Below are 25120 nucleotides of genomic sequence, written 5' to 3'. Positions count from 1 at the left end.
AAAAGTTTGAGTTTCATTATTGAGTTTTGACACACATCCTAAGAAAACCAATGCCTTAATAAAAGATTGGTTTAGAACCCGTTTGGATGAGTTTATTTTAAGTGACTTTTAAGTCAAAATGGCTTTTAAACCACAATACACATCATATTATGTTGGTTTTGAGTGCCATAATTAGCATATGTAATTACAACGGTTTTAAGTATTTTAGTCGGTTTTAAAATGCCACAATTATTTTTTTCCTTCTAATATTTAACTTTTTAGGTCATGTCACTATTTGGATTTTTTCCCTTGTTATTTTTCATTTCTCTCTCCCCAAATTAGAAGAAGCACAACTTAGCCTAATAGTAAAAAAATCAGCTCATTTTAAGAAGTACTTTTTAGTACTTTTGGAGAAAAAACAGTTTGTGTTTGGCTAATCAATCTAAAAAACACATTTGAACAATAATTTGTATTTGACCAAACTTTTTAAAAAGTAATTTTAAATATCAAATTACGAATAAGGAAATAGAGAGATTTACTTAACAGTTAATATTATATAAATAAAATAAGTAATCTCAAATATTTATTATTGAGATTATAATTAATTTTTTTTCATTTTATTTAAATAAAACATAAAAATAAAATTAAAAAATATTTTAATTCTTTCAAGGTGATTTAAATATATCAAAAAATCATTAAATATATTTATATATTAGGAGAGTTCTCAATAATATAATCTTTAATTTTAAGTATTAAGTTTAAAATAACTGAGGTTATTTTGGTATATACTATATTCAAAATTATTTTGCTTCTTTCCAAAAACAGTCCTGCCCTATCCCGGTTTCCTAAGAAAGCCTTGGCCAAACACGTAAGCTGAGAAAAAAAAAGCACGTTTTTGAAAAGAAAGTACTGTTTTGGAAAAAAATAAAAAAACACTTTTCACTAGCTACTTGTTAAATCAGAACTTGGGGTTTTTTCTCTTTTCCTTCTTCACTGTTCTGAAATCTCCAGCGACTAGCAAACCTTAGGCTAAATCTAAACGCTAAGAGGTAAAACTTTTTTCTCTTCTCCTTCTTCACTCTCTTTGCTATTTCATTTTTGAATTTGCTTTTTGATTTTAGTGTTTGTTCTGATTTGACTATCTCTTCTCCATTGTGTTCGATGATCTTCTTCGAATCTAATTATGTGTAGGTGTGTGAGTATTTTTGCTTATGTGATTATCTCTTTTTACCTTGCATGTCTCTGTTTTCGCTTCTTTGCCTTGTTCTCTATTATTTCCATGTCTTTTAGTTTTTGTTGTTATTTAGCTCTTGTGTAATTTTGAAGTTAAAATTGAAGTTTTAGGGCTCAATTTAATCTCCATTCGGTGAATGCAAGTTTAGATTGCGAGACATTGATTCGCTATTTAATTGATTTTCACTTCGCTACGATTAAAGGTTTCATATTGTCTTATATTCTACGTTTGAGATTGCGTGACATTGATTTCGTCTCAGAATGACTCGAAATTGAAAAGAGAATTAGGGTTTTGGGGATTTAAAACAATCGACTGCTATATGTTTCACATGTCTGTGATTTTTCGCTATAGCTAGTCAAACTCAAGTCGTCGATTTCCACTTTGTTAATTGTCACCGCTTCTGTGTTGCTATAGAAACTACTTTTTGATATTTTTTGGGTCTTGGTAACATGAATGAAACACTACAGTTAACAAAGATCAACTGCATACTTCTATCCCTGAACTATATTGTATGAGATTTACAATTTTCCTAAAATTTACATTGAAATTGTTCAAACTTCATAGATTATTGGAGTACTATAAATGAACGGTCGACACCATGTACAAATTCGATATGTATATGTTTTTTAAGGTCTACATATGATCTAGGAATACTGGATGCTCTATTGGAAATTGACTAAATATATAGAACAATAATATTATTTAAGCGGTAATACAGTTTTCCATTACCATGCAATTAGTGTTACTCTGTGCAAGACGGTAGTAGAAGACTGTAAATTTGTCATTTTGGACACTTTCATTTGGATTATAAGCTCTTTCCAAGCTACAATAATTGCTTGTTTAGAATGTGCTCACATTTGATAGCCCTACATATTGGGAAAGATAAAGAAGTTGTGACAGAACATATTTTATATCAGATAATAGCCTTAAAAAAGCATGAACTTTATAATTACTCTTTCTGGTGCACTGCAGTGTACTCTGGTTTGACTGAAGTTGAAGCGGCGAAGTGACGGAGCAAAGTTAAAGCGACAAAGCGAAGTTAAAGCGATGAAGTGAAGCTAAAGCGATGGACCGTCGAAACTAAAAGATACTTACAGTTCTTTGGTAAGCTTGAATTGAGGCGAAGTTAGAAAATATCCACAACTTGGTCAAAATACTCTACCAATATTCTTCTTCTCCTTTTCTTTCTTCCTGTACTGTTGCTTCTTCCCAGATTTTTTGCATATTGATTCTGTTTCCCCCCTAGTTTTCAGCTTCCTTTTTAGTATTAGTTGCTTCTTCTTCTTCTTGAACCTATCCCAAAAAATTACGTTTTTCGTTATTTCACTCAATCTATTTCATGTATGTAGAGATGCCGAAGCAAAACCGAGTAAAGAATCTCTTCAAATCAGTCACAGAGGCTTCAGTGCAGTCACAGGCTTCATCATCTACTAGTCCATCAACGTCATCTGATAGAATCTCTTCTCAGCATGATATTCCATCTTCACCATCTGAAGAAGTCTCTTCTCAGTTTGTCGTTCCCTCTTCATCATCTGATGGAGTTTCTTCTCAGCATGCCGTTCCAACTAACCGTAAAGCAAATGATGAAAGATGAAACCCCCCATCGTGATTGGCTTGTCGACGTTATACGTATTTCACTTTCAACTTCAGAGTAATACCACTTTCTTACTGTTAATGACAACAAAATCGTTGAATGCAAGAATTCTGTGAAAATGACTAGTATCTGCAGGTAGTGGCGGAGCCAGGATTTTCATTATGGGGGGTCAAAATATAAAGAAATAAACTCAACAAGAAGTTGAGGGGTGTCAATACATAGTATACATACATATTTTAAAAAAAGATTACTCCCTCCGTTTCAATTTAGATGAGGTAGTTTGACTCGGCACGAAATTTAAGAAAAAAAGATAACTTTTGAAACTTGTGGTCTTAAAAGCTTAAGGGGTAAAGCTTTGTGGGGCCACGATATTTGTAAGGTTATAAAAGTTTCTCATTAAGGGTAAAATGGGTAAAATAAAGAGTTTAAAGTTGAATTATTTCCAATTGTAGAAATGTGTCATTCTTTTTGGAACAGACTAATAAGGAAAGTGTGTCATCTAAATTGAAACAGAGGAAGTACCTAGCTACACAGACTACATATAGGAAGAAAAGATATAAAATAGACTTATATATGCATAATGATGGAAGGAACCAGACGAAATTATTATCCTATATGTAGTCTTTTATTAGTTTTACTATTTTATTTCGTCTATTTTATTGATTCTATTGTTAGCCGAGTTTCTATAGGAACAACATATCTCACTCTCCCCAGACTCCACTAATGAGATATCATTAGGTTTGCTGCTGCTGTTGTTATATATAATACTTAGACTTATATTATATGGCCCGACTAAGGTGAAACAGGTTAGTGGGTTGGGCCAATGGAAAAATAATCAGACCATAACAAATAGTATCAACTAGAAGGTGGATCCAAGACTAGGATATTGTTGGATAGTTTAATTACTGAATATGGGTCGTGGCCTACTAGTAGTTGAACAAAATATATAACGTTAGGGCAAATGCATTTTGCCTATCGCTTCCCGTCTTTGAGCATATCATTTGATTTCCATCGCTGCTAAGGGTTTTTGTTTCAACAAGATTGCAAGTTATAACTTTCCGGTGGGTTGATTTTGTTTGTCAACACCTTTTTTCTGCTGATTGATTGGCTTTTTGTTAATACGATTCTAGTTTTTGCAGACATTTGGTTGCACGCGGTAGGGGTTTGACACCACAACGCAAGCAAATGAGGCAAGCTCTTTCTGCTTAGTTTTGATTTCCATAAGTGAATACTTTTTTTTGGCTGATTATTGTTTTTAATTGTTCTGTCTCCTTGTACAAAATATTGTTTCCTTTAATTGGTGATGCTGCCAAAGTAATTAAGCTTGCTAGCTATGAATTTTACCCTTTCTCCTCGCCAAAGAAACAAGTGCTTGTTAAATATTTCACGCCTCTACTCAACTATATGTTTGCACCACCAATTCCTTCTCCTTGCTTTGAAGTTCTTCGTAGCTAATCTGAGACTCTCTTCATCTCTACCAAGTCTCCAATAAAGTCCTATTTTCTCCAAGTCATCAAAGAACATTTGAGTATTGTACATTGATTCTTTATTTGCCATTGTAAATTAATTTGTTGGAGTCCTTGACACCTTGAAGATTTAACTCATTGTTGACTCTCATTCTCTTTTTTCTTTTGAGTTTTAACTTTCTTTATATTTGATTGTGAGTTCTTATGCTTGCTCTTTACTACTTCTTGTCACCTATAACTCCTAGCTTATGGAATAAGGCTTCTTCAACCGTCGACGAATTAACTGCTTCCTCTATGACCCAGTAGGATTGTCAGTCGATTTCAAATGAGTAGACTTCTTTTCTTTCGTTAATGGAGGTTGGGTGTATTTCATTGTCTTTATGCACCAAAACTCTACCCATTTTTTCACAGAAACCTTTGGGTCATTGCCACTTCCCTCTCGGAGCCGATGGAAGGCATCAAACAAATGCTCACAAGTCTGGTGAAGAAACCTTCTTCCCTTGTCATACGTGCCTGTAAGTTCAATATATTTGGCACAACTTCCTCGTAAGGAGAACCTGCTATAAGCAGACCACCATTTTTGCATAAATCCCAAAGTGATATGGATAGTTCTCCCGTAGAGGTAAGGAATGTATTTGTCACAGGGCACCATGCCTCACAGAAGGCCTACATGATATTTGTATTATGGTCATATGTGAAGAGTGAAGCATATACAACGTCATAAATTCTTACGCCCTCCAGGGTTAGACGACACCTACTTAAGACATCTTCTGCCCATTCCCAATAGCCAGGATTGTAATGACATTGACCGCCAAACGGTGAATCATCACCCCAATGAGTTTCCTTATTAATAATTCGCGGCCCCAGGCTTGGCAAGGCACTCGCGACATTCCAAGCATGATGATTAGGGGTGCAAAGCATCTACGTCTTGGGAGGACGACTATTGTATTCAAGTGTCCAGTCTGCCAAATAAGGTGGATCCCTCAAAGGTACCCACGAAGCTGCAGCATATTGGCCGACTAGTGGCCTATCAACTAATAATCTCGTCTCCACCTTGCTCACCTTATGGTCCGAAATAACAAGGTATTGTGAATTGGAGGAAGAAAGTCTTGAGTCTTTGAAGTAAACCATGTTTAGACTGCAAAAAGAGAAACATGTTCGTTAGCAATTAACTTAGAAAGGTAATATTTATGGTCTTAAATCCATAATATAATATGTCCTATCTTAAGACTAATCCTACCAAGCATGAAAAAGGCAAAATCTTTGACTTAGACGGTGTAATGATCTTTGCCTCAGATAAAGTAAAATCTATGGCTTAGACGGTGTAATGGTCTATGCTTCAAATAAAGTGAAGACAAATCTTCAACCAAAATAAAGTCTTTAGCTTAGACGGTGTAATGGTATTCGCTTAAGACAAAATAAAGTATTTAGCTTAGACGGTGTAAGGGTCTTCGCTTCAGACAAAAATAAAATCTTTTGCTCAGACGGTGTAATGGCCTTCACATCAGATAGAGTAAAGTCAAATCTTCAAACAAAATGAAGTCTTCAGCTTAGACGGTGTAAGAGTTTTCGCTTCAGACAAAATAAAGTCTTTAGCTTAGACGGTGTAATGGCCGTCGCATCAGATAGAGTAAAGTCAAAATCTTTAAACAAAATGAAGTCTTCGTGTTAGACGGTGTAAGGGTCTTCACTTCAGACAAAATAAAGTCTTTAACTTAGACTGTGTAATGGTCTTCGCTTCAGATAAAGTGAAAGTTTTGGCTCAGATGGTGTAATAGTCTTCGCCTCAGATAAAGTAAAGTTTTGGTTTAGACGGTGTAATCGCCTTCGCCAAAAAAAGAAAGTCTTCTACTTGAGACGGGGTAAATTTTAAGCACTTCATATTTTTGTTTTATCAAAACTTTGGAAAAAAAGAAGAAGAAAAATATAGAATAATTTCAATGATGGTGAAGGAGATGAGTTACCTGTTAAAAAGTCTAAATAACTCAAGTCTCCTTAATTCCTAAAAGTATATTCTATTCTTGTTGCCTGCAACGAACCAAAAGTCTAGTAAATTATTTGGTTTGCTTGGTGAATGATAGATGTGGTTTGCACCAATTCAAATCAAATAATTAAAGAAAAGAATTGCAGAAAAGAAGTATAGAACATGTGGGAGAGTATAAAAAGAGAAAAAGAGAAAAAAATAATATTTACATGCTCTAATTGATTTTAATCGCTTAAGAAGGAACTCAAGAAATTCTCAAAGACATGTCAAGTTGGCTTTTAAAATACTATGAGAATATTGTTTTTTGATGAAATAATTGGCTTCATTGATGTCATCAAGAAGATGCAAAATATTACAAGAAGCAGAAGCATAGAAGCTTCAAAAAGCAAAAAAAGACCACATGTTAGCTTACTACATATATGCTAACTTAGATACAAAGAGCTAACATAGTTCACAAATGTTTCGGGGGAAAAAAATAATATGAGAATATTAAAGCCAAACAAATACTCAATGGACAAAAAAAGACTATACAAGTCCAGTGAAAAAAATTCTTGGTCATGTGATGAGAATTTTGAAGTGTGCACAAAAAAAAAATGATAAAAGGATATTAAAATTATCATGAAGTTTTGCTACTTGATGTAAATAAAGGTGAAGTATCACACTAAAAAATTATTTACATCACATGTTCCCAAGGGAAATACTTTAAAAAATGGTCTATCATTTACTTGATCAAATTATAAAGATGTATATTCTCAAGAAGGCATAAACTTTTTCTCTTAAGTAAAGAGAAAACGAAGATATGATTCTAATCCACACTTTAAAGCATGTCAAGAGAAAAAGATATCGTGAATGACATTTACATGGACATTTCTGCGTTTTCTTTTCAAGATAGAGTTTGAGACTAAAATATTGTCAAAATTAATGGGTTGATGGTACGGCATATGATAAATGACACAAAATTCAAGATCTTTTCACCCGATGTCATCAAAGTATATCACTTCATGTGATGATACAAAAGCAACTTTATATTGTACTTGCTGAAAATGACATAAAGCAAAAAAGAGTTGGCATTGACTTATTCTGCAACTTGAAGTGAAAAAAAAAGCATCGAAAAAAATTTATCTAAGCCATTGAAAGCTACCAAGTCAAAAAACCTTTTCTATGAAATTGGTATGTTCACGTGGGTTGTTGCAAAATGGTGTGTCAAGAAAAATGAATAAAGACAAAAACAAAAAGTTGACATGACAAGAATCCACGTGTAGCCTTAAGTACATACACTATTCAAAGAAAGTAAGATTTGACATGACATATTATTCCTATATGGATAGAAGCTTATATGTTCATACGAAAAAGGGATGAAATTAATCGAAGGCGCAATTTTTAAACTCTCTCCATTGCTTTTGCGTTTTGAGTATGCTTCAACCAAGACTGGTGGTGACCCTCTTATATAGATGTTTGAAGGAGTACTCCTACTTTATTTAGACGTATAATAGCTGTGGTCTTCTCAAACAAATATGATTCGATCATATCTCTAAAAATTAGGAGATGATAAAGTTATTACTATCCTTCTAAAAAAATGATTTGAGTTAAACGTTTGAATTCTCCAATTAGTACTAGCTTTTGGTAGTAAAAGGTTTATCTTCTTAGAATTCAAATGAGTGAAGCAAGAATTCTAATAGCTAAAAAAAGTCCAGGTGCATAAAGAGTCAAGGACAAATCAACAGAAATGGAACGATAAAGAGGACTTCTTATGAAGGAGAATAATAAGATCTTCCTCTCAGAATCTTATATGAATCGTACTTGTGCATGGGAAAATCCAACTAGTCGTGATGACACTTAACTCAACCCATGCTAGGTAAGCCAAATAAAAGTGAACACAGTTTAATAATAAAATTAAGAGTCAAAAGTGAAATAATTGAATCTTTATACAACTCCCCAAGGATTGTTAGTACAAGTTAGGGGTGGGCATCAGTCGGTTCAGTTCGGTTTTGAATGTTATCGGTTCGTCATATCGGTTATCGGTTTATAAATATACTAAACAGATAACCGAACCGATAAGATATCGGTTATCGGGTATTGGTTAGTCGGTTATCGATCCTTATCGGTTTACCAGATAAGAATAAAAAAATCATGTTTTTACTATAGAAATTGTGATCATACTATTAAGAGAAAGGAATTGAATTTTTGCTCTTAAGAAAAGAGGGATTGAATTTCAACGTATAAAACAAAGCTTTCTTTGCATTTGAAAATCCCAATGAATGATCTCAATTTTCAAAGTTATAAGTTAATACTTAATAGGAGTAAGGGATAAGACATTCAATAATCTAATCTTAACTATCTCACTGCGGGCGGGCATAATTCACAAAAAATAATAAAATCCTAATTTTGTAAATACTAAAGAATCCGTGCAACAAAAGAAACAAATAGAAAAACTAAAAATCTGAACAATTAATTCTTTAAAGTTTAAAACTAAAAATCTTAACTGAAAAATTAAAATGAGAAATTCAAAAAGTTTAAAACTTACTCTAAGGATTAAGGTCAGAAGATAAGAGTAACTACCGAGAGAATTGAGAGAATGAAACCATAAGGTGGTTTTATATATTTAGTGGGTAAAATTATAATTTTGTTAAAGCTTATTGGGCTATCTGTTAAACCGTTAATAAAATTGGGCAAACTGGGACTCCAACCGATTACCCAATAGTCAAATAACATTAAATTGTTATCGAACTATTTACCCAATAACCCGATACCGATAACCCAATAGCATTTTATCGGTTCGGGCTATCGGTTATACACAATATCTGCCCAGCCCTAGTACAAGTCATGAGCCACTAAGACTTAGATTTACAAACTGAAATGAAAAATGATACAACATCTGTTTGAAATGTACATGAACAAAATCTCAAATCTAGAACTACCAAGAACTAGTGGTAGCGAAAACTGGAACGCGGGTACATCTTCAATGCCAGCTCTCGCCATTCACAACAACATCAGCTCCAAGATCTGCCCGCATGGTGCAGAACTGTATTATGAGTACAACCGATCCCATGTACTCAATAAGTATCATAACTAACAAGTATAGAACAAATATATGATCAAATCAGGAAATCTCAGGTAAAAACACCTAAGATTTTTTTGAATAGTGTATGTACGTAGGCTACATGTGAATTCTTGTCATGTAAACTTTTTGCTTTTGTCTTTATTCATTTTTCTTGACACACCTTTTTGCAACAACCCACGTGAACATACCAATTTCATAGAAAATGTTTTCTGACTTGGTAGCTTTCAATGGCTTATATAATTTTTTTTTCGATGTATTTTTTTCCACTTCAAGTTGCAGAATAAGTCAATGCCAACTCTTTTTTGCTTTATGTCATTTTCAGCAAGTACAATATAAAGTTGCTTTTGTATCGTCACATAAAGTGATTTACTTTGATGATATCATGTGAAAAGGTCTTGAATTTTGTGTCTTTTATCATGTGCCTTATCATCAACCCATTAATTTTGACAATATTTTAGTCACAAACTCTATCTTGAAAGAAAAAAGCCAGCAGAAATTTCCATGTAAATGTCATTCATGATATCTTTTTCTCCTGACATGATTTTGATGTTTGGATTTGAATCTTCTCTTCTTTTTATGCTTAAGAGAAAAAGTTTATGCCTTCTTGAGAATATACATCTTTAAAATGTGATTCAGTAGATGATAGACCATTTTTAAAGGCATTTCTCTTGGGAACATGTGATGTAAATAAATTTTTAGTGTGGTACTTCACCTTTATTTACATCAAGTAACAGAACTTCATAATAACTTTAATATCCTTTTATCATTTTTTTGTGCACACTTCAAAATTCTCATTACATGACCAAGAATTTTTTTCGCTGGACTTGAATTGCGTCTTTTTTTCTCCATTGAGTATTTGTTTGGCTTTAATATTCTCATAGTATTTTAAAAACCAATTTGACATGTCTTTGGGAATTTCTTGAGTTCCTCCTTAAACGTTTAAAATCAATTAGAGCATGTAAATATTTTTTCTCTTTTTCTCTTTTTATACTCCGACAGGTTTATGTACTTCTTTTCGGTAATATTTTTTAATTATTTGATTTGAATTGGTGCAAACTACATCTATCAATCACCAAACAAACCAATTAATTTACTAGACTTTTGGTTTGTTGCAGGCAACAAGAATAGAATATAGTTTCAGGAACTAAGGAGACTTGAGTTGTTTAGACTTTTTAACCAATAACTCATCTCCTTCACAATCTTTGAAATTATTCTATATTTTTCTTCTTCTTTTTTCCCCGGAGTTTTGATAAAGCAACAATATGAAGTGCTTAAAATTTACCCCGTCTCAAGTAGAAGATTTTCTTTTTTCGGCGAAGGCGATTACATCGTCTAAACCAAAACTTTACTTTATATGAGGCGAAGACCATTACACCATCTGAGCCAAAACTTTTACTTTGTCTGAAGCGAAAACCATTACACCGTCTAAGCTAAAGACTTTATTTTGTCTGAAGCGAAGACCCTTACACTGTGTGAGTTGAAGATTTCATTTTGTTTGATGATTTGACTTTACTTTATCTGAAGCGAAGGCCATTACACCGTTTGAGATAAATACTTTATTTTTGTCTGAAGCAAAAACCATTATACCGTCTAAGCTAAAAACTTTATTTTGTTTGAAATTTGTCTTTACTTTATCTGAAGCATAGACCATTACACCGTCTAAGCCATAGATTTTACTTTATCTGAGGCAAAGATCATTACACCGTTTAAGTCAAAGATTTTGCCTTTTCATGCTTGGTAGGATTAGTCTCGAGATAGGACATATTATATTATGGATTTAAGATCATAAATATTACCTTTCTAAGTTAAGTGGTAACGAACACATTTCTCTCTTTTTGTAGTCTAAACATGGTTTACTTCAAAGACTCAAGACTTTCTTCCTCCAATTCACAATACCTTGTTATTTCAGACCATAAAGGGGAGCAAGGTTGAGACGAGGTTATTAGTTGATAGGCCACTAGTCGGCCAATATGCTACAATTTCGTGGGTACCTTTGAAGGATGCACCTTATTTGGCAGACCGGACACTTGAATACAATAGTCGTCCTCCCAAGACGTGGATGATTTGCACCCCTAATCATCATGCTTGTAATGTCGCGAGTACCTTGCCATGTCTGGGGTGAATTATTAAAAGGAAACATTTTGGGTTGATGATTTACCGTTTGGCGGGGAATGTCATTACGTTCCTGGCTGCTGGGAATGGGCAGAAGATGTCTTATATAGGTGTCGTCTAACCCTGGAGGGCTTATGACGCTGTATATGCTTCACTCTTCACATATGACCGTAATACAAATATCATGCAGGCCTTCTGTGAGGCATGGTGCCCTGTTACAAATACGTTGCTTACCTCTGCTGGAGAACTATCCATATCACTTTGGGATTTATGAAAGGTCGGTGATCTGCCTATAGCAGAATCTCCTTACGAGAAAGTTATGCCAAATGTTGAAGAACTTACATACACGTATGTCGAGGGGAGAAGGTTTCTTCCCCAGATTTATGAGCATTTGTTTGATGCCTTCCATCGGCTCCGAGAGGGAACTGGCAATGACCCAAAGGTTTTTGTGAAAAAATGGGTAGAGTTTTGGTGCAGAAAGACAATGAAGTACACTCAACCTCCATTAAGGAGAGAAAAGAAGTCTGCTCGTTTGAAATCGACGCACAATCCTACTGAGGTCATGCAGTTAATTGGTTGACTGTTAAAGAAGCCTTATTCTATAAGCTAGGAGTTATAGGTAACAAGAAAGACGAGACATACGTGGCCGCTTTTCTATCTTGTTGGTTATGTATTTTTGTGCTCCCTTCAAAAGAAGGCGTCTTCATTTGTCCTGGGACCTTTAAGATTGCATGTCTTCTGGCGTGTAAACGACGATTTAGACTCGCGATCCCGGTCTTAGCTAGCATGTATAAGGATTTAAACGCGATTTCAAAGTGCCTGTTGCTTGATCTTTGTTAAGCTTACTTTCCAGCCCATTATGTGTATGGTTGGTTAGTCCATTACTTTAAGACTCATTTCCCGTATGCAAAGGGGCCAATTGTTCCTCTTATGGCCGCATGTTCTAGTGAAGGTGTTGCTAGATATTTCGGAAAAGAGGAAGCAAGGAAGCGTATCCATAATGGAGAAAATATCAATTGGACTTCGACGATGCCCCGCAGATCTGATCCGTACTACTACTATGATGATGGTAAGGCAGACGAGTTCGAGTTAAATTTCTTTATGAGTATTCGCTCGAATTATCTTCCTTTGAGGGATGGAGTCGACTTTATTATTAAACCTTATAGCTCTCACCGATTTAGCTGCCAATTTGGTTTTTATCAAGATACCCTTGGTCGCTTGAAGCGGGATTTTCGTAAGGCCTCATTAGAAGAAGGGTTAAGACTTGCACGAATTTGTGTGTTGATTAGATCCAAGTCAAGGGCAGTATTTCCTCCTTTTGGGTCCAACATGAAGAAGTTTACATCGTCTAGCTATAAATCTTGGTGGGCAAGGGCGCATTGAAGCTTTCTTGAAGACCACTTACAATTTTTGATGAATACTGTTGAGCCAATCACAAATACTCTTCAAGAGCGCAACAAGGATGTCCTAGTGATTGATAAGCTTCCTGCTTTAAAGTCTAAGGTAGTTGAGACGCGCACCGGCAATGAACCTCAGCTACACAAAGAAGTTCAAAGAGAAAAGATCCATGCTCCAGTTGACAAAAGTCTCATTCCATTAGATGTAGTTGTTGATGCCTCTAACGAGCGACTATCCTAAGAGGAGAGTGATAGCAGCAAAGGAGATCAATATTGGAAAAAGAAAAGACCTAACCCATGAGTTGTAGAGGTCCAGAGCTAACACTACCAGCTTATAATGAGAAGGTAAAAGAAAACGTAAACTTTTCATTTTTGAACCCCGGCCAAATGACTTTGCTAAAATTTTCTTACATTTGTTTTGCAGCCAAATAACATTTGAGCGTTGCAACGAGGAAGGCCACAAGATAATGGTGAGTCTATAGCAGGACCGGACCCGCATAAATCATCTTCCACAGCTAAGGCAGATCAAGATGCAACTTCTATTTCTCGTGATGGAATTAGGGCAAAGTTGGGCTCTGATATTCGAAATGAGTTTATCTTGAAGCTTTGGACTTCGATCCAACGTAGGTTGAAAGGTAGTGACGCAGACAAGGTCTCTGAGCTAGAAGAGAATACTAAAGTGATCCTTGAGGCAATGGATGTGGATGATATGGATATTTTCCCTTTGAGAAACTTACTGGAGTCCCTTTTTGAGTTTGCTGCTTCATATGACAAGACACGATCTGCTTTATCTGAGAAAGGTTGAGGAGACTGCAATATCAGAAGTTGAGGTACACCTTAAAAATGCCTTGATTGAAGAAGAAGAGAAGGCTAGAGAAGTGTCATCTATCCGTTAGTCCCTAGTTACAGTAAAAAAGAAGATAGAGAAGCTCCATGAAAAAGAGAACAACTTAGAAGCCCTTCTAGAAGTTGCTGAGAAAGAAGTTGAAGAAGCCAAGTTAGGAGCCTCAACTCCTAGAAAGGAGTATGACGCATGCTGCAATGTTGCCTTGTTGACTGCTGATGACTTGGCCGATTTGGAGAAGAAAAAGAAATACTTGGAAGCTATGCTCAAGGATTTGGCCAACTACAAGCTGTGTTTAGATTAGGCTATAAACACTGTTTTATTTGTTTTTCCCTTTCTTCTTGCATTTGATTGTTTGGTATATGTTCTCATCAACAATAAAACTTCTTTCGTTTCACTTTATATTACGCATTCTCATTAATGTTCCCTTTTGTTCTTGCTTTTTTTTTAAAAAAATTTATGCACTTCAACGATCAGGACTTGGTAGTTTATCCACGTATTCTAAAGAATAACCTCATTTTTCTTTCTATTAAGGTGACTGCACTTAGAATAAGAACTCTAAGCTGCCTATGTACCTCAGTGAAGAGGATCAAGTCATTACAAGTTCATAACAAGTGAGCTCTTTCTTTTAATATTTTGTGGATTTGAAGACTTGACGGACTTGAAGACTGCAACTTTAAGACCTAGCGGGCTTGAATACTTCAAATTGATGATGTAACAGACTTAATAAAATCAACTTGACTTAGAATTGGAGACTTCAACTTGAATATTTAGCCTCTTACCATAAAAACTACAAACATTTCATTAGGGATCTCAATTTGACATGGAGGGCTTGCCCCCATTTAGCCATCAAGATAAGACAGTGAGTTCAAACATATACACCTAATTTTCAAGTGTATTTTTTGAACTCATATGACTGAACTTAGAATAAAACTCTAAGCTGCCTACGTACCTCGGTGAAGAGAATCAAGTCATACCGTAATTCGAAATGGGTGAGTGTGTTAATTGCATCAACCCTTACACCGTCTGAGCTGAAGATTTTATTTTTGTATGAAGCGAAGACCCTTACACCATCTAATCTAAATACTTTATTTTGTTTGAAGCGAATACCATTACACCGTCTAAGCTGAAGACTTTATTTTGTTTGAAGATTTGTCTTCACTTTATCTGAAGCATAGACCATTACACCGTCTAAGCCATAGATTTTACTTTATCTGAGGCAAAGATCATTACACTGTCTAAGCCAAAGATTTTGCCTTTTTCATGCTTGGTAGGATTAGCCTTGAGATACGACATATTATATTATGGATTTAAGACCATAAATATTACCTTTCTAAGTTAAGTGCGTTCGAACACTTTTCTCTCTTTTTGCCGTCCTAATATGGTTTACTTCAAAGACTCAAGACTTTTTTCCTCCAATTCACAATACCTTGTTATTTCAGACCATAAGGGGAGCAAGATGGAGATAGGTTATTAGTTGATAGGCCACTAGTCGGCCAATATGTTGTAGCTTCGTGGGTACCTTTGAGGGATCCACCTTATTTGGCAGATTGGACACTTGAATACAATAGTCGTCCTGCCAAGACGTGGATGCTTTGCACCCCAAATCATCTTGCTTGGAATGTCGCAAGTACCTTATCATGCCTGGGGTGGCGAATTATTAACAAGAAAACTTATTGATGTTATGATTTGTCGTTCGATGGTGAATATCATTACGTTCCTTGGGAATGGGCAGAAGACGTCTTAAGTAGGTGTCGTCTAACCCTGGAGGGCGCAAGAATTTATGACGTTGTACATGCTTCACTCTTCACATATGACCGTATACAAATATCATGTAGGCCTTCTGTGAGGCATGGCGCCCTGTTACAAATACATTGCTTACCTTTGCTGGAGAACTATCCATATCACTTTGGGATTTATGCAAGATCGGTGGTCTGCCTATAAATCTCTGTTGGGTTTCCTTTGACATCTTTTGAACTCCCAAGATCATTTCCATGTTCTGCAAATGCATAAACATGTGTGTTTCTCTCAGGTATCCGCAGCTCAGCAGCCTGCTCCAGTATATTTCTAGCTGCACCTATCTCTCCCATATTGTAAGCCCCTTACTGAATAAGGTCCCCCAAGTGTGAAAGCATCATAGCTGGGAAGATCTCCAACACATCCACCAGAGTGGCCATGGAGGACTAGGACAGGTGGTGGTGCCTTACCAACACCTTCTTCTACTTGCTTCAGTTGGAAAAATCGGGTCATTGTCAGCTGGTGGCGGTTAAAGAATGGAAACTTACTGCCAATTCTAAGTCCTTGATCAACCTGGAAGACATTCCCCTCACCAACAATTGTCCCATTTATAAATTTGGTGTTATCTCGTGTGATGTTAGCTTGTAAAAATGCCATGAGGTCAATGCCAGTTTCACTAAGCGTTGTGGGAGGTCCATCCACACTAATTCCATCACTTGGCAGTACCCTCTGTCCACGAGAAGAAATATGGCCACTTTCATTGCGTGTTGTTATCTCTTCCATCACAAGTCCATAGGTGAATTTACTCTGACGAGTGAAATACTCAGTAATGTTGGCTTTAAGTCCAGCTCGATCAACCCATATAGGAGGGACTTCATCTACTCCAGGGCTCCTAGTAAAGACAGTACTCAACTTCCTGCTGTTGAAGCAGCTAGCTTTGAGCCTACGGTTTCGCGAATTGTAAACACCATCTAAATACGGATGAACATACTCTAACTTAAAAGCAAGATCATCCTGAGGATTGAGGAAGTTACTGGTAGTCACAGAACCAAGAATTGACCGATTGAGCCCCTTAAGATTCCGATGCTCAAAGGAAACAGTTCCACCAGGTTGAATTGAAGCCAATGTGGGGCGACATCCACGTCCAGGGACAATGCTCCATTCAGTACTGACTTCAGCTGACTTCTGTTCCAATTCCTTGAGCTTAGTTTCAACAATTATCCCTCCCTCATTCCTTTCATCTGGGCGAGAATATTAGAGAAGAGAGCTAGATAATTTATATTTCTCAAAGCCTGTTTTTCAGCTTCAATGTTGAAAACTTGTCCTTGACGAAGCGGCCTAGGCAATTATCTCCGAACAACCGGATATTGAGTGTTTCCCTCACATACATTTCCCAGCTTATCCTGAAACTGAATGACCATGTGAGAACAAGAAGCAAGTAGAGATTGTGGATCAAAGATTGCAGATTTTTGTACAAGCTACGAGTTCAAGCCCTCAAGCTACAAGTTCAAGATCAAGAACGAAGGCAAATCAAATACCAAGGCGTTCAAAATCAAATTACTTGTTCGTGGCGGATAATTCAATCAAGTTCAAGATAGAGATTCAAGATCAAGCTATATAAGCCCTTGAATCAAATCAAAATCAAGCTCATCAAGATAGTTTACATTCTTGAAGAATCAGAGGAATACTATAGAGATTGTAACACTCATCATTTATTGAAATCCAATACTACATTTGTTACGCAATTTTTGTAGTCTTGATTATTTATTTTTCTTGACGCGATTGTTACAAAGTTAATAAAGACAAAAGCAAAAAGTTGACACGACAAGAATTCACATGTAGCCTTAAGTACATATTCAAAGAAAGTAAGATTTGACATGACATATTCTTCCTACATGGATAGAAGATTATATGTTCATACGAAAAAGGGATGAAATTACTCACAGACGCAGTTCTTAAACTTTCTCCTCTGCTTTTACGTTTTGAGTGTGTTTCAACCAAGACTGGTGGTGATCCTCTTATATAGATGTTTGAAGGAGTACTACTGTATTTAGACGTATAATAGTTGTGGTCTTCTTAAAAAAATATGATTTGATTATATCTCTAAAAACTAGGAGATGATAAAGTTATTACTATCGTTTTAAAAAAAGGGATTGAGTTAAGCGTTGAATTCTCCGATCAGTACTAGCTTTTGGAAATAAAAGGTTTATCTCCTTAGAATTCAAATGAGTGAAGCAAGAATTCTAATAGCTAAAAAGAAATCGAGGTACATAAAGAGTCATAGAAAAATCAACAAAGATGGAACAATAAAGAGGACTTCGTATGAAGGAGAATAATAAGATCTTCCTCTCATAATCTTATATCAATCGTACTTGTGCATGGGTTTAGGTACTGGACTGTTCTTTTCTCCTTAAAAAAAAAAAGAAAAAAGGAGATAAACCTTTTTCGTCTTTATTAAATTCAAAGATAAAGAGGAGTCCTTCATCTTTGAGAAAGTACGATTCATAAACCCAAGACTGGGATAGGAACCAGGAGAAATAGCTGGCTATTTCCTAAACCCTAATTTTTTTCTAGAATTAGGGTACCAATTCTATAGCGCAAATGGTTTTAAAAAAACTAGACTTAAATTTTTTTTAAAAAAAGACAACGACATTCTAGGAATACAAACCAAGTTCATATGGCAAATGTTGCGAAATTGAATTAAAGAAATAATTGCGTCAGCAGCTCACCAGGCCCATGGAACTGGAAAAAATAAATATTTTGCGTCTCGACCACTCCAAATATACATATTATGTTGACTCGTACGTCAAGCCTAGTCTTGGAAGATTAATATTCGACAAGTCTTGAAGTAGGGGGCATTTGTAAGTATTTAATATTTTATCGGATTTAAATCCATAAAATAATTTGGACCATATTAAATTCAAGACATTAGTCCAACAAATATTGTGGCTAGTAAATTGGGCTAATTATTTAAATTCAATATATATCTGTTGGGCTAGTCCATTTAATTGAACTACAAATTAAAGGAATTTTTATCTTCCTATACTACATATGAAACTTTATTACCCTCCCTAGTCAAGTTTTAACTTAATTACATGGCCATATACAATTTACCAATTATATACCAATTAGTTTTAAATGAGTATCCCCTTTATATTAGGAATTGAATAAGGAATCTCAGTTATTTCCCATCCATGTTCTCTCTCTCATGCGCTCTCTCCGTCTCTCTCTCTCTCTCTCTCTCTCTCTCGCTATCTCTCATTCTCTGTTCTTTCCCCAATTTTTCTTACTTTGATGTTCTCTACTTTTTATCCTTTCATGTTGTATATATTTTAATGGAATTCATCAATGGATTTCAATCGTTTTACTATAGAGTTTTAACTTAGCAATTTCCTTTTATGTTGCACAATTGGTGTTCAAATTGAAATTGCCAATCAATAAATTTTGAAGGTGTTTGACTCTCCACCATTGATAGCCATTAAAAAGCTTTGAATTTGAATTTGGGTTTTCAAAAATCATTATTTGTTTGGATTGGGTGTTGCAAATAATTGAGAATATTGTTGGGAGTTTATATCTCAATTTTGAGGGTGTTTGGTGAAAATTAGACTTGATTTTGGATGAATTTCAGATTGAAACTCGAATAAGAAGAAGAACACATGACATACAATATACTTACGGAATTGTATTAAAGTTGTATTATAATTGTATGTAAATTGTGTTTAAGTTGTATTCTGTTGTAGTTATATATTTTTTTATTTGACCGTTGTATGAAAGTTGAAAAATAGTTGTATAATGTATGAATCGTTGTATAAAATTTGTATTAAAATTATAAATACTATCTTTTTACATAAAGTTGTTGATATATCAAAATTGTATTAAAAGAGGAAATTTTGATTGAAATTTCAGAGAGGAAGAAGAACACACTACATACAAAATATATACAAATCTTTTACAAAATACATACAGAAGACATATTGTATAAAAATTGTATGAAAATTATATTTAAGTTGTATGATGTTGTAGATGTATTTAACTGGGTAAAAATGATGTATGAAAGTTGTAGATAAGTTGTAAATAAGTTGTATACTATATAATTAGTGTAACGACCCGGCCAGTCGTTTCGAGTATTACAATCCCGTCTCCCCATTTACTGCTCAAATTGTGCTTACGGTTGTTATTTGACTTGCCGGGGTAATTGGTTCGGGCCCGGTGAAGTTTTGGAACACTTAGTTCCAAGATTTAGAACTTAAATTGAAAAGGTTCACCGGATGTTGACTTATGTGTAATGACCCCGGAAAATTTTTGCTAAGGAAATTAAGGTTTCGTGGTGCCGAACTAGGCTTACGTGTGGCTCAGACTTTTTGGGTTGAACAATGCGTTGGTGAGTAAAGGAAAATTTTGGGAAAAAATAATACATTTTTGCAGCCCACTATGCGACCGCAGAATCACTCTGTGGACCGCATAATGGCCGCAGAGTGAAGCAGGTTAGGCCAAGTTTGAAGATCAGGTTTGCGGCGCATTATGCGACTGTAGACCAGTTTTGCGGTGCATTATGCGATCGCAGAACAGGTATTTGGGCCGCATAATGACCGAAGCAGTGTTGCCCAGTTCCGGAGGGCCTTTTTGCGACCCATTATGCAGGCCGCAGAAGCATTATGTGGTCGCATATGCGACCGCACAGTGTGTTTCGGGGATTCATTTTTCTAGTTTTATAAACCCGACTCCATTCTTATAAAACACTTTATTTTGAAGGGTTTCATCTGATATTTTAGAGAGAGGTGAGAGCATCTTAGAGAGAGAAAGTGAAGACCTAGCCATTTGTCCATCAATTCTTGTTCAAGGTTTGAAGATTTCACAAGGATCTTGCTAGGGATTCAAAGAGATAAGAATTTCTAACCCTAAGTCTTCAATTTCGAGTTTGGGTAAAGATGGGTGATTGAGAGTATGATTCTTAGGTGTAAGAGTATTATTTATACATACAGATTATTGAGTTCAAATGGGTAAAGATTGGGTTGAAAATGGTATAAATCTTCAAAGACTTTAATTGAAGATTTGAGGATCGAGTTGATGTCGGAATTTGGTGAAATTTGTATGGTTGGACTCGTGGTTGGATGAGCGTTCATAGTTTGTAATTTTTGTCGGATTCCGAGGGCGATTTTTGAGTGCAATTTCGAATTTTGTTGGAAAATTAGTATTTTCATATGGAATTAATTCCTATAATTTGAATTGATTGAATCAAATTAATTGTGACTAGATTCGAGGCGTCCGGAGGCCGATTCGCGAGGCAAAGGCTTATTAGAATAAAGAATTGCTCGGATTGAGGTAAGTAACAGTTCTAAATTTGGTCCTGAGGGTATGAAACCCCGGATTATGTGTTATGTGATCGGTTTTGAGGTGACGCACATGCTAGGTAACGGGTGTGTGGGCGTGCACTGTAGGAATTGTGACTTGGTCAAATTCTATGGAACTGTGTAGTTGAATAATCTGTTGTTATCTGTACATTCTCTATGTAGTAGAGAAATTGAACCACAAATCATGTTTAGATTATGTGTTGGCACTGTAGGGACCCACAGAGGTCGTGTACATGTTGAACTATCTGCTTAATTGTTGTTTTGTACTCAGTCACAGTTTACTTGTTTATTTTATCTCAGTCTCTATTGTTCATTATTGATGCATCATATCATTGTTGTTTGGGCTGAATTCATGATTATTGAGAGTCCGAGAGACTGGAGAGATTTATGACTGAGTGAGGCCGAGGGCCTGATTGTGAGATATTATACTATAGCACATGAGTTGTCCGTGCAACATGTGAGTTGTCCATGCGGATCCATATATTATACTATATCACGTGAGTTGTCTGTGCAGCACGTGAGTTGTCCGTGCGGATCCAGATATTACTATAGCACGTGAGTAGTCCGTGCGCGTGAGTTGTCCGTGTGGATTATAACGCTTGGGCTGTAGGAGTCCCTCCGGAGTCTATACTCACCCCCAGTGAGCGCGAGTACCTGCTGAGTGCTGTGTGCTGAGTGACTGTGGTCCTGAGAGGATGCATTTGATTTCATTCTTATTGCACTACAGTTGTCATATATCCCTGTTTTGGATAATTTCTGAAAGATATTATCTATTGTTTCAGTCAAACCTGATATGAAATTACTGTTTGGGCCCTAAATTGTTGAACTTGCAAGCATGCCTACTTTCTTATGTTGGAAATTACTGTAATTGGACTTAGCTGTGAAGCTCGTAGCTGCCTGGCGTGCGCAGACCTTGACTCTCTTTCCTTTCAGTTTTTGTATTGTTCTATATTTTCAGACAGTGTTTTAGTAGTTAGACTTTGTTATCATTTAGATGCTCATGTACTCAGTGACACCGGATTTTGGGAATGTATTTTTTTGTCAGTAATTTGCAAGATTTTCTACGAAATTCAAATATTATGTTTTCAAACTTAAAAGAAATTATGGTTTATTGAGATTGTCGGCTTGCCTAGTATTGAGATAGGCACCATCACGACATGCAGATTTTGGGTCGTGACAATTAGTTGTATGAAATTTATCTTTAGAATGTATGTTGTTGTAAATATATGAAATTTGTATTAAAATTTATACGAAATTTGTTTTTAAATTTGTATATTGTTGTATGATACATTATTATTATTTTATTCAATTTGTTAAAGAAAGAAAAGTAGAGAGTGAATTTCAAATTGACTCATGTGCACTGATACATGACATACACGTTTCAGCCTATAGACTTCAAATCTGATTGAACTAGAAATTGTTCGTGGAAAGTAAAGTCAGCAACAAAATAAAAGTGACTTCACCTCTTAATGTATGCAGTTTACTTAATTTCTATTTGTTCCTCTGATAATTTTTGCTTGATCTACTTATAGATTTCTATACCTGGGATGATGGATGCTGTCTTGAACCTTGGATTCAATGATGAAGTCGTTACTGGTTTGGCTGCCAAAAGTGGAGAAAGGTTCGCAAGATTCACCCTACTTTTAACTTGTAGGAGCTTTGCAAGAGGAATCAACTAAATCGAGAAAAACAAAAGATTCCTCATACCGGGGGTGCTAAGAGTTTGGCTAGGTTCAGGGATGATTTGGTAGTTTTATTCATTGTGCTTAGTGATGCATGCTTTGGATAATTGATTCCTCTCTACTCTCCGGAGTAGGGGTAAGGTATGTGTACACACTATACTCCCCAGACCCCACTTGTGGTAATTCACTGGGTTGTTGTATTTTACATTTTAAAATTTTCAGAAGAAAAAGGGGATATCTGTCGATTGAGGCAATTTTGGATTGAGACGCATAAAAGGAAAATAGATGGGAATTACGTGAATGATGAGGCCAGAGAAATCGGAGTAAGTATTATTCTAAATTCTAATGACCATTTTACTGCTTCTTCTATTCTGCTTTGGCATTTCTGGCAAATATATGGCCATTTTCTGCAAAATACATATCTGTCTTTTTTAAAAGAAAAAAAAATCCTTTAGCACACTGTTGTGTACGTGCTTGTGGCTTTATTTGTTCCTCTTTTGTGGCATTCTAATGGCTTCATTTTGAAGTAATGTCCAATTCTAATTGATCCTCTTACAAGCAGTAACCAGCTTAATTTTATCTTTCATGTAGGAGAAAATTGAAGAGCATAGACGTCAAATACCAGAATGTAATGCAGAAATTTCTCCAAATGATGCAGTTGGTATTGCCTTTGGTCCGGAGTGCGACGGTCGTGTTCGAACGTTAGGCTTGGCTGTAGTTTCTACTGTAGCGTTCAAGAAAACATCGACAAGAGTTGGTCGTGTGGTGCTCCACCTTCGGTAAATCCTCATCAAAAGTGTGAACAAGAAATGGCTACTATGAGAGCACAAGTAAATGCACTACTTAGTTTGTATCTAATGAACACAGGGAACATTCCGGAGGAGTTTGTTCACCTATTTCCGAATCTTCCTTCACAGGTTACTTTTCTATGTTTTCTTGCTCCACAAGTAAATTCATCTTGATCTAGCTTGTTTAGTATGCCTATATTGAAATATATTCAGTCTCAGCAGAAACGTATCTTTTCACTGCTTTTGCAACTCTGCATAGTTTGTCTCTGTTCATTTCTATTATTCCCAGAGAAAAATAACTAAATGCCTGGAAACTTTCTTATTTGTTGTGTTCGTGACTTTATGACTCTGGCCTGAACTTTTCTATTTTCTCCTTTTGAAAGTAGAAAGCACATCGCTGTCGATTGCACCATTCTTAAATATGGCTATTTCTTAAAAAAATTAAAGCTATGGCTACTTTTCAAAACGCAGTTCGGAAAGTGGCTATTTCTGAGTTTTACCCAAGTTTGCCGAACTAAATAGTTCATTAACTACTGATGTATGAGAATAGGATGAAACGACATCGACAGAAATAATAACACACTTATGAAGATCAAAGGAAGGGGGATTCCTTGATGCAGTAAGCTTGGTAATGTCTCATTTATAAAAATATTAGAGACTTAAGATGGCAGGCTTGCGACACCTATGACAGACTGACACTGAATATCATCTTATTTTGAACTTTCTAGGTTGAAAAACACTAAACCCATAATTGGATTGATTAGACTCAGAAATACCATTCCCTTCATTCTCAAAAGATTGAACTATGCAGTATGCTTTTTACCTTTCTGATTTGAAGTAGAGAATTATTTGGATTACCATAAAGCTTATAACATTTTTCTATCGATTGACCAGGTCTATATGATTGCAGCAGTGTTGTTTGAAGCGCGCGCTTCGTCGCTTAAAGCGAGAAGCGAAGCGAGGCGCAGGTTCATCGCTTTTCAGGCAAAGCGAGCGCTTTTCACAACACTGGACTTAATAGCACATTGATATGTAATATAATTTATATTTAATAGAGAAAAACCTGCTTATATTTCTTTATAATTATAAATAAAGCTTCATTTGTTTAAATATTTATTTTTGTTGAGTTATTGCATATTTAATTATTTTGTTTATCTTTGTATTGCTTATTTTAGTTTAATTTTAAAATTGTGCTTCGCTTAAGTGAAGCGTGCGCTTCGCTTCGTGCTTCGGGTGAGGCGAGTCCTCGTCGCTTTTTTGCGCTTCGTGCTCTCCAAAACAGTCTTGCAGTATTTACAGAAAACATTAGATTTGTTACCCTACTTGATTTCTGGCAATGCTTTGTCCTTAGTCTAATAGACCATGTTTTTGGAGTTGATGTTAATTGCTTGATCCATGTAGTCTTATGTCTGGATTGTTAACTGAGTTTGTTCAAAGTAAGCTCGTGAGTCTGCTTTTTTCACTCAAGTCAAATGCACGTTGGCCTGTTGTTTCTCTCTTCTTCTTCTTCTTCCTTTCTTTGGCGATTTGTACTGATTTGATGTATGGCTTTGTAGCGGAGTTTATTAAGTCATTTCGTGCATCTCTTATATCACTACTTTTTTCTTTGAAATTGCTGACGTTGCTCTTTTTTTTTCCAGGGACAAGATTTAGGAAGTGGTGCTCTCTCACCAAATGAGAATAGAGGATCTTTTGATAGAAGTAACAAGGGAAAGTAACAATGGAGATGGAGATGGAAGCAACTAGTAATCAATATTAAGATCATCAATGTTTGTTTTTGGGTATTGTAATTGAAAAGTTCGTTGAAACTGTGATACATTTGATGATGTAATTTTGGAAACTGATGTTTATATGATGGCTCTTTAATCCTTTATATTTTGTGTTGAAATTA

At 35.6% G+C, this 25120-nt stretch overlaps 2 long non-coding RNA genes and 1 pseudogene across 4 annotated transcripts; 2 read left to right on the top strand and 1 right to left on the bottom strand.

The window, feature by feature from the left end:
• The first annotated feature begins 914 nt into the window (after window positions 1-914).
• LOC104106136 (uncharacterized) lies at window positions 915-25102 on the top strand. 3 transcript variants are annotated; one of them, XR_011407739.1, is made up of 9 exons: window positions 915-1028; window positions 2186-2317; window positions 2563-2864; window positions 3947-3997; window positions 22292-22582; window positions 22664-22764; window positions 23033-23220; window positions 23309-23358; window positions 24870-25102. It is a non-coding gene; the product is annotated as an uncharacterized lncRNA (long non-coding RNA). The 3 variants fall into 3 exon arrangements; XR_011407738.1 differs by having other exon boundaries at window positions 23033-23358; XR_011407740.1 differs by having other exon boundaries at window positions 22292-22586; window positions 22667-22764; window positions 23033-23358.
• LOC138891475 (uncharacterized) lies at window positions 4004-14073 on the top strand. The gene is made up of 2 exons (XR_011407741.1): window positions 4004-13172; window positions 13252-14073. It is a non-coding gene; the product is annotated as an uncharacterized lncRNA (long non-coding RNA).
• LOC104106134 (protein TOC75-3, chloroplastic-like) lies at window positions 15588-16877 on the bottom strand (annotated as a pseudogene).
• Window positions 25103-25120: the final 18 nt, after the last annotated feature.

Source organism: Nicotiana tomentosiformis, chromosome 5 (genome assembly GCF_000390325.3).
Source record: "Nicotiana tomentosiformis chromosome 5, ASM39032v3, whole genome shotgun sequence".
NCBI classification, from domain to species: Eukaryota; Viridiplantae; Streptophyta; class Magnoliopsida; order Solanales; family Solanaceae; genus Nicotiana; species Nicotiana tomentosiformis.
This window is presented reverse-complemented; position numbering and strand designations above follow the sequence as displayed.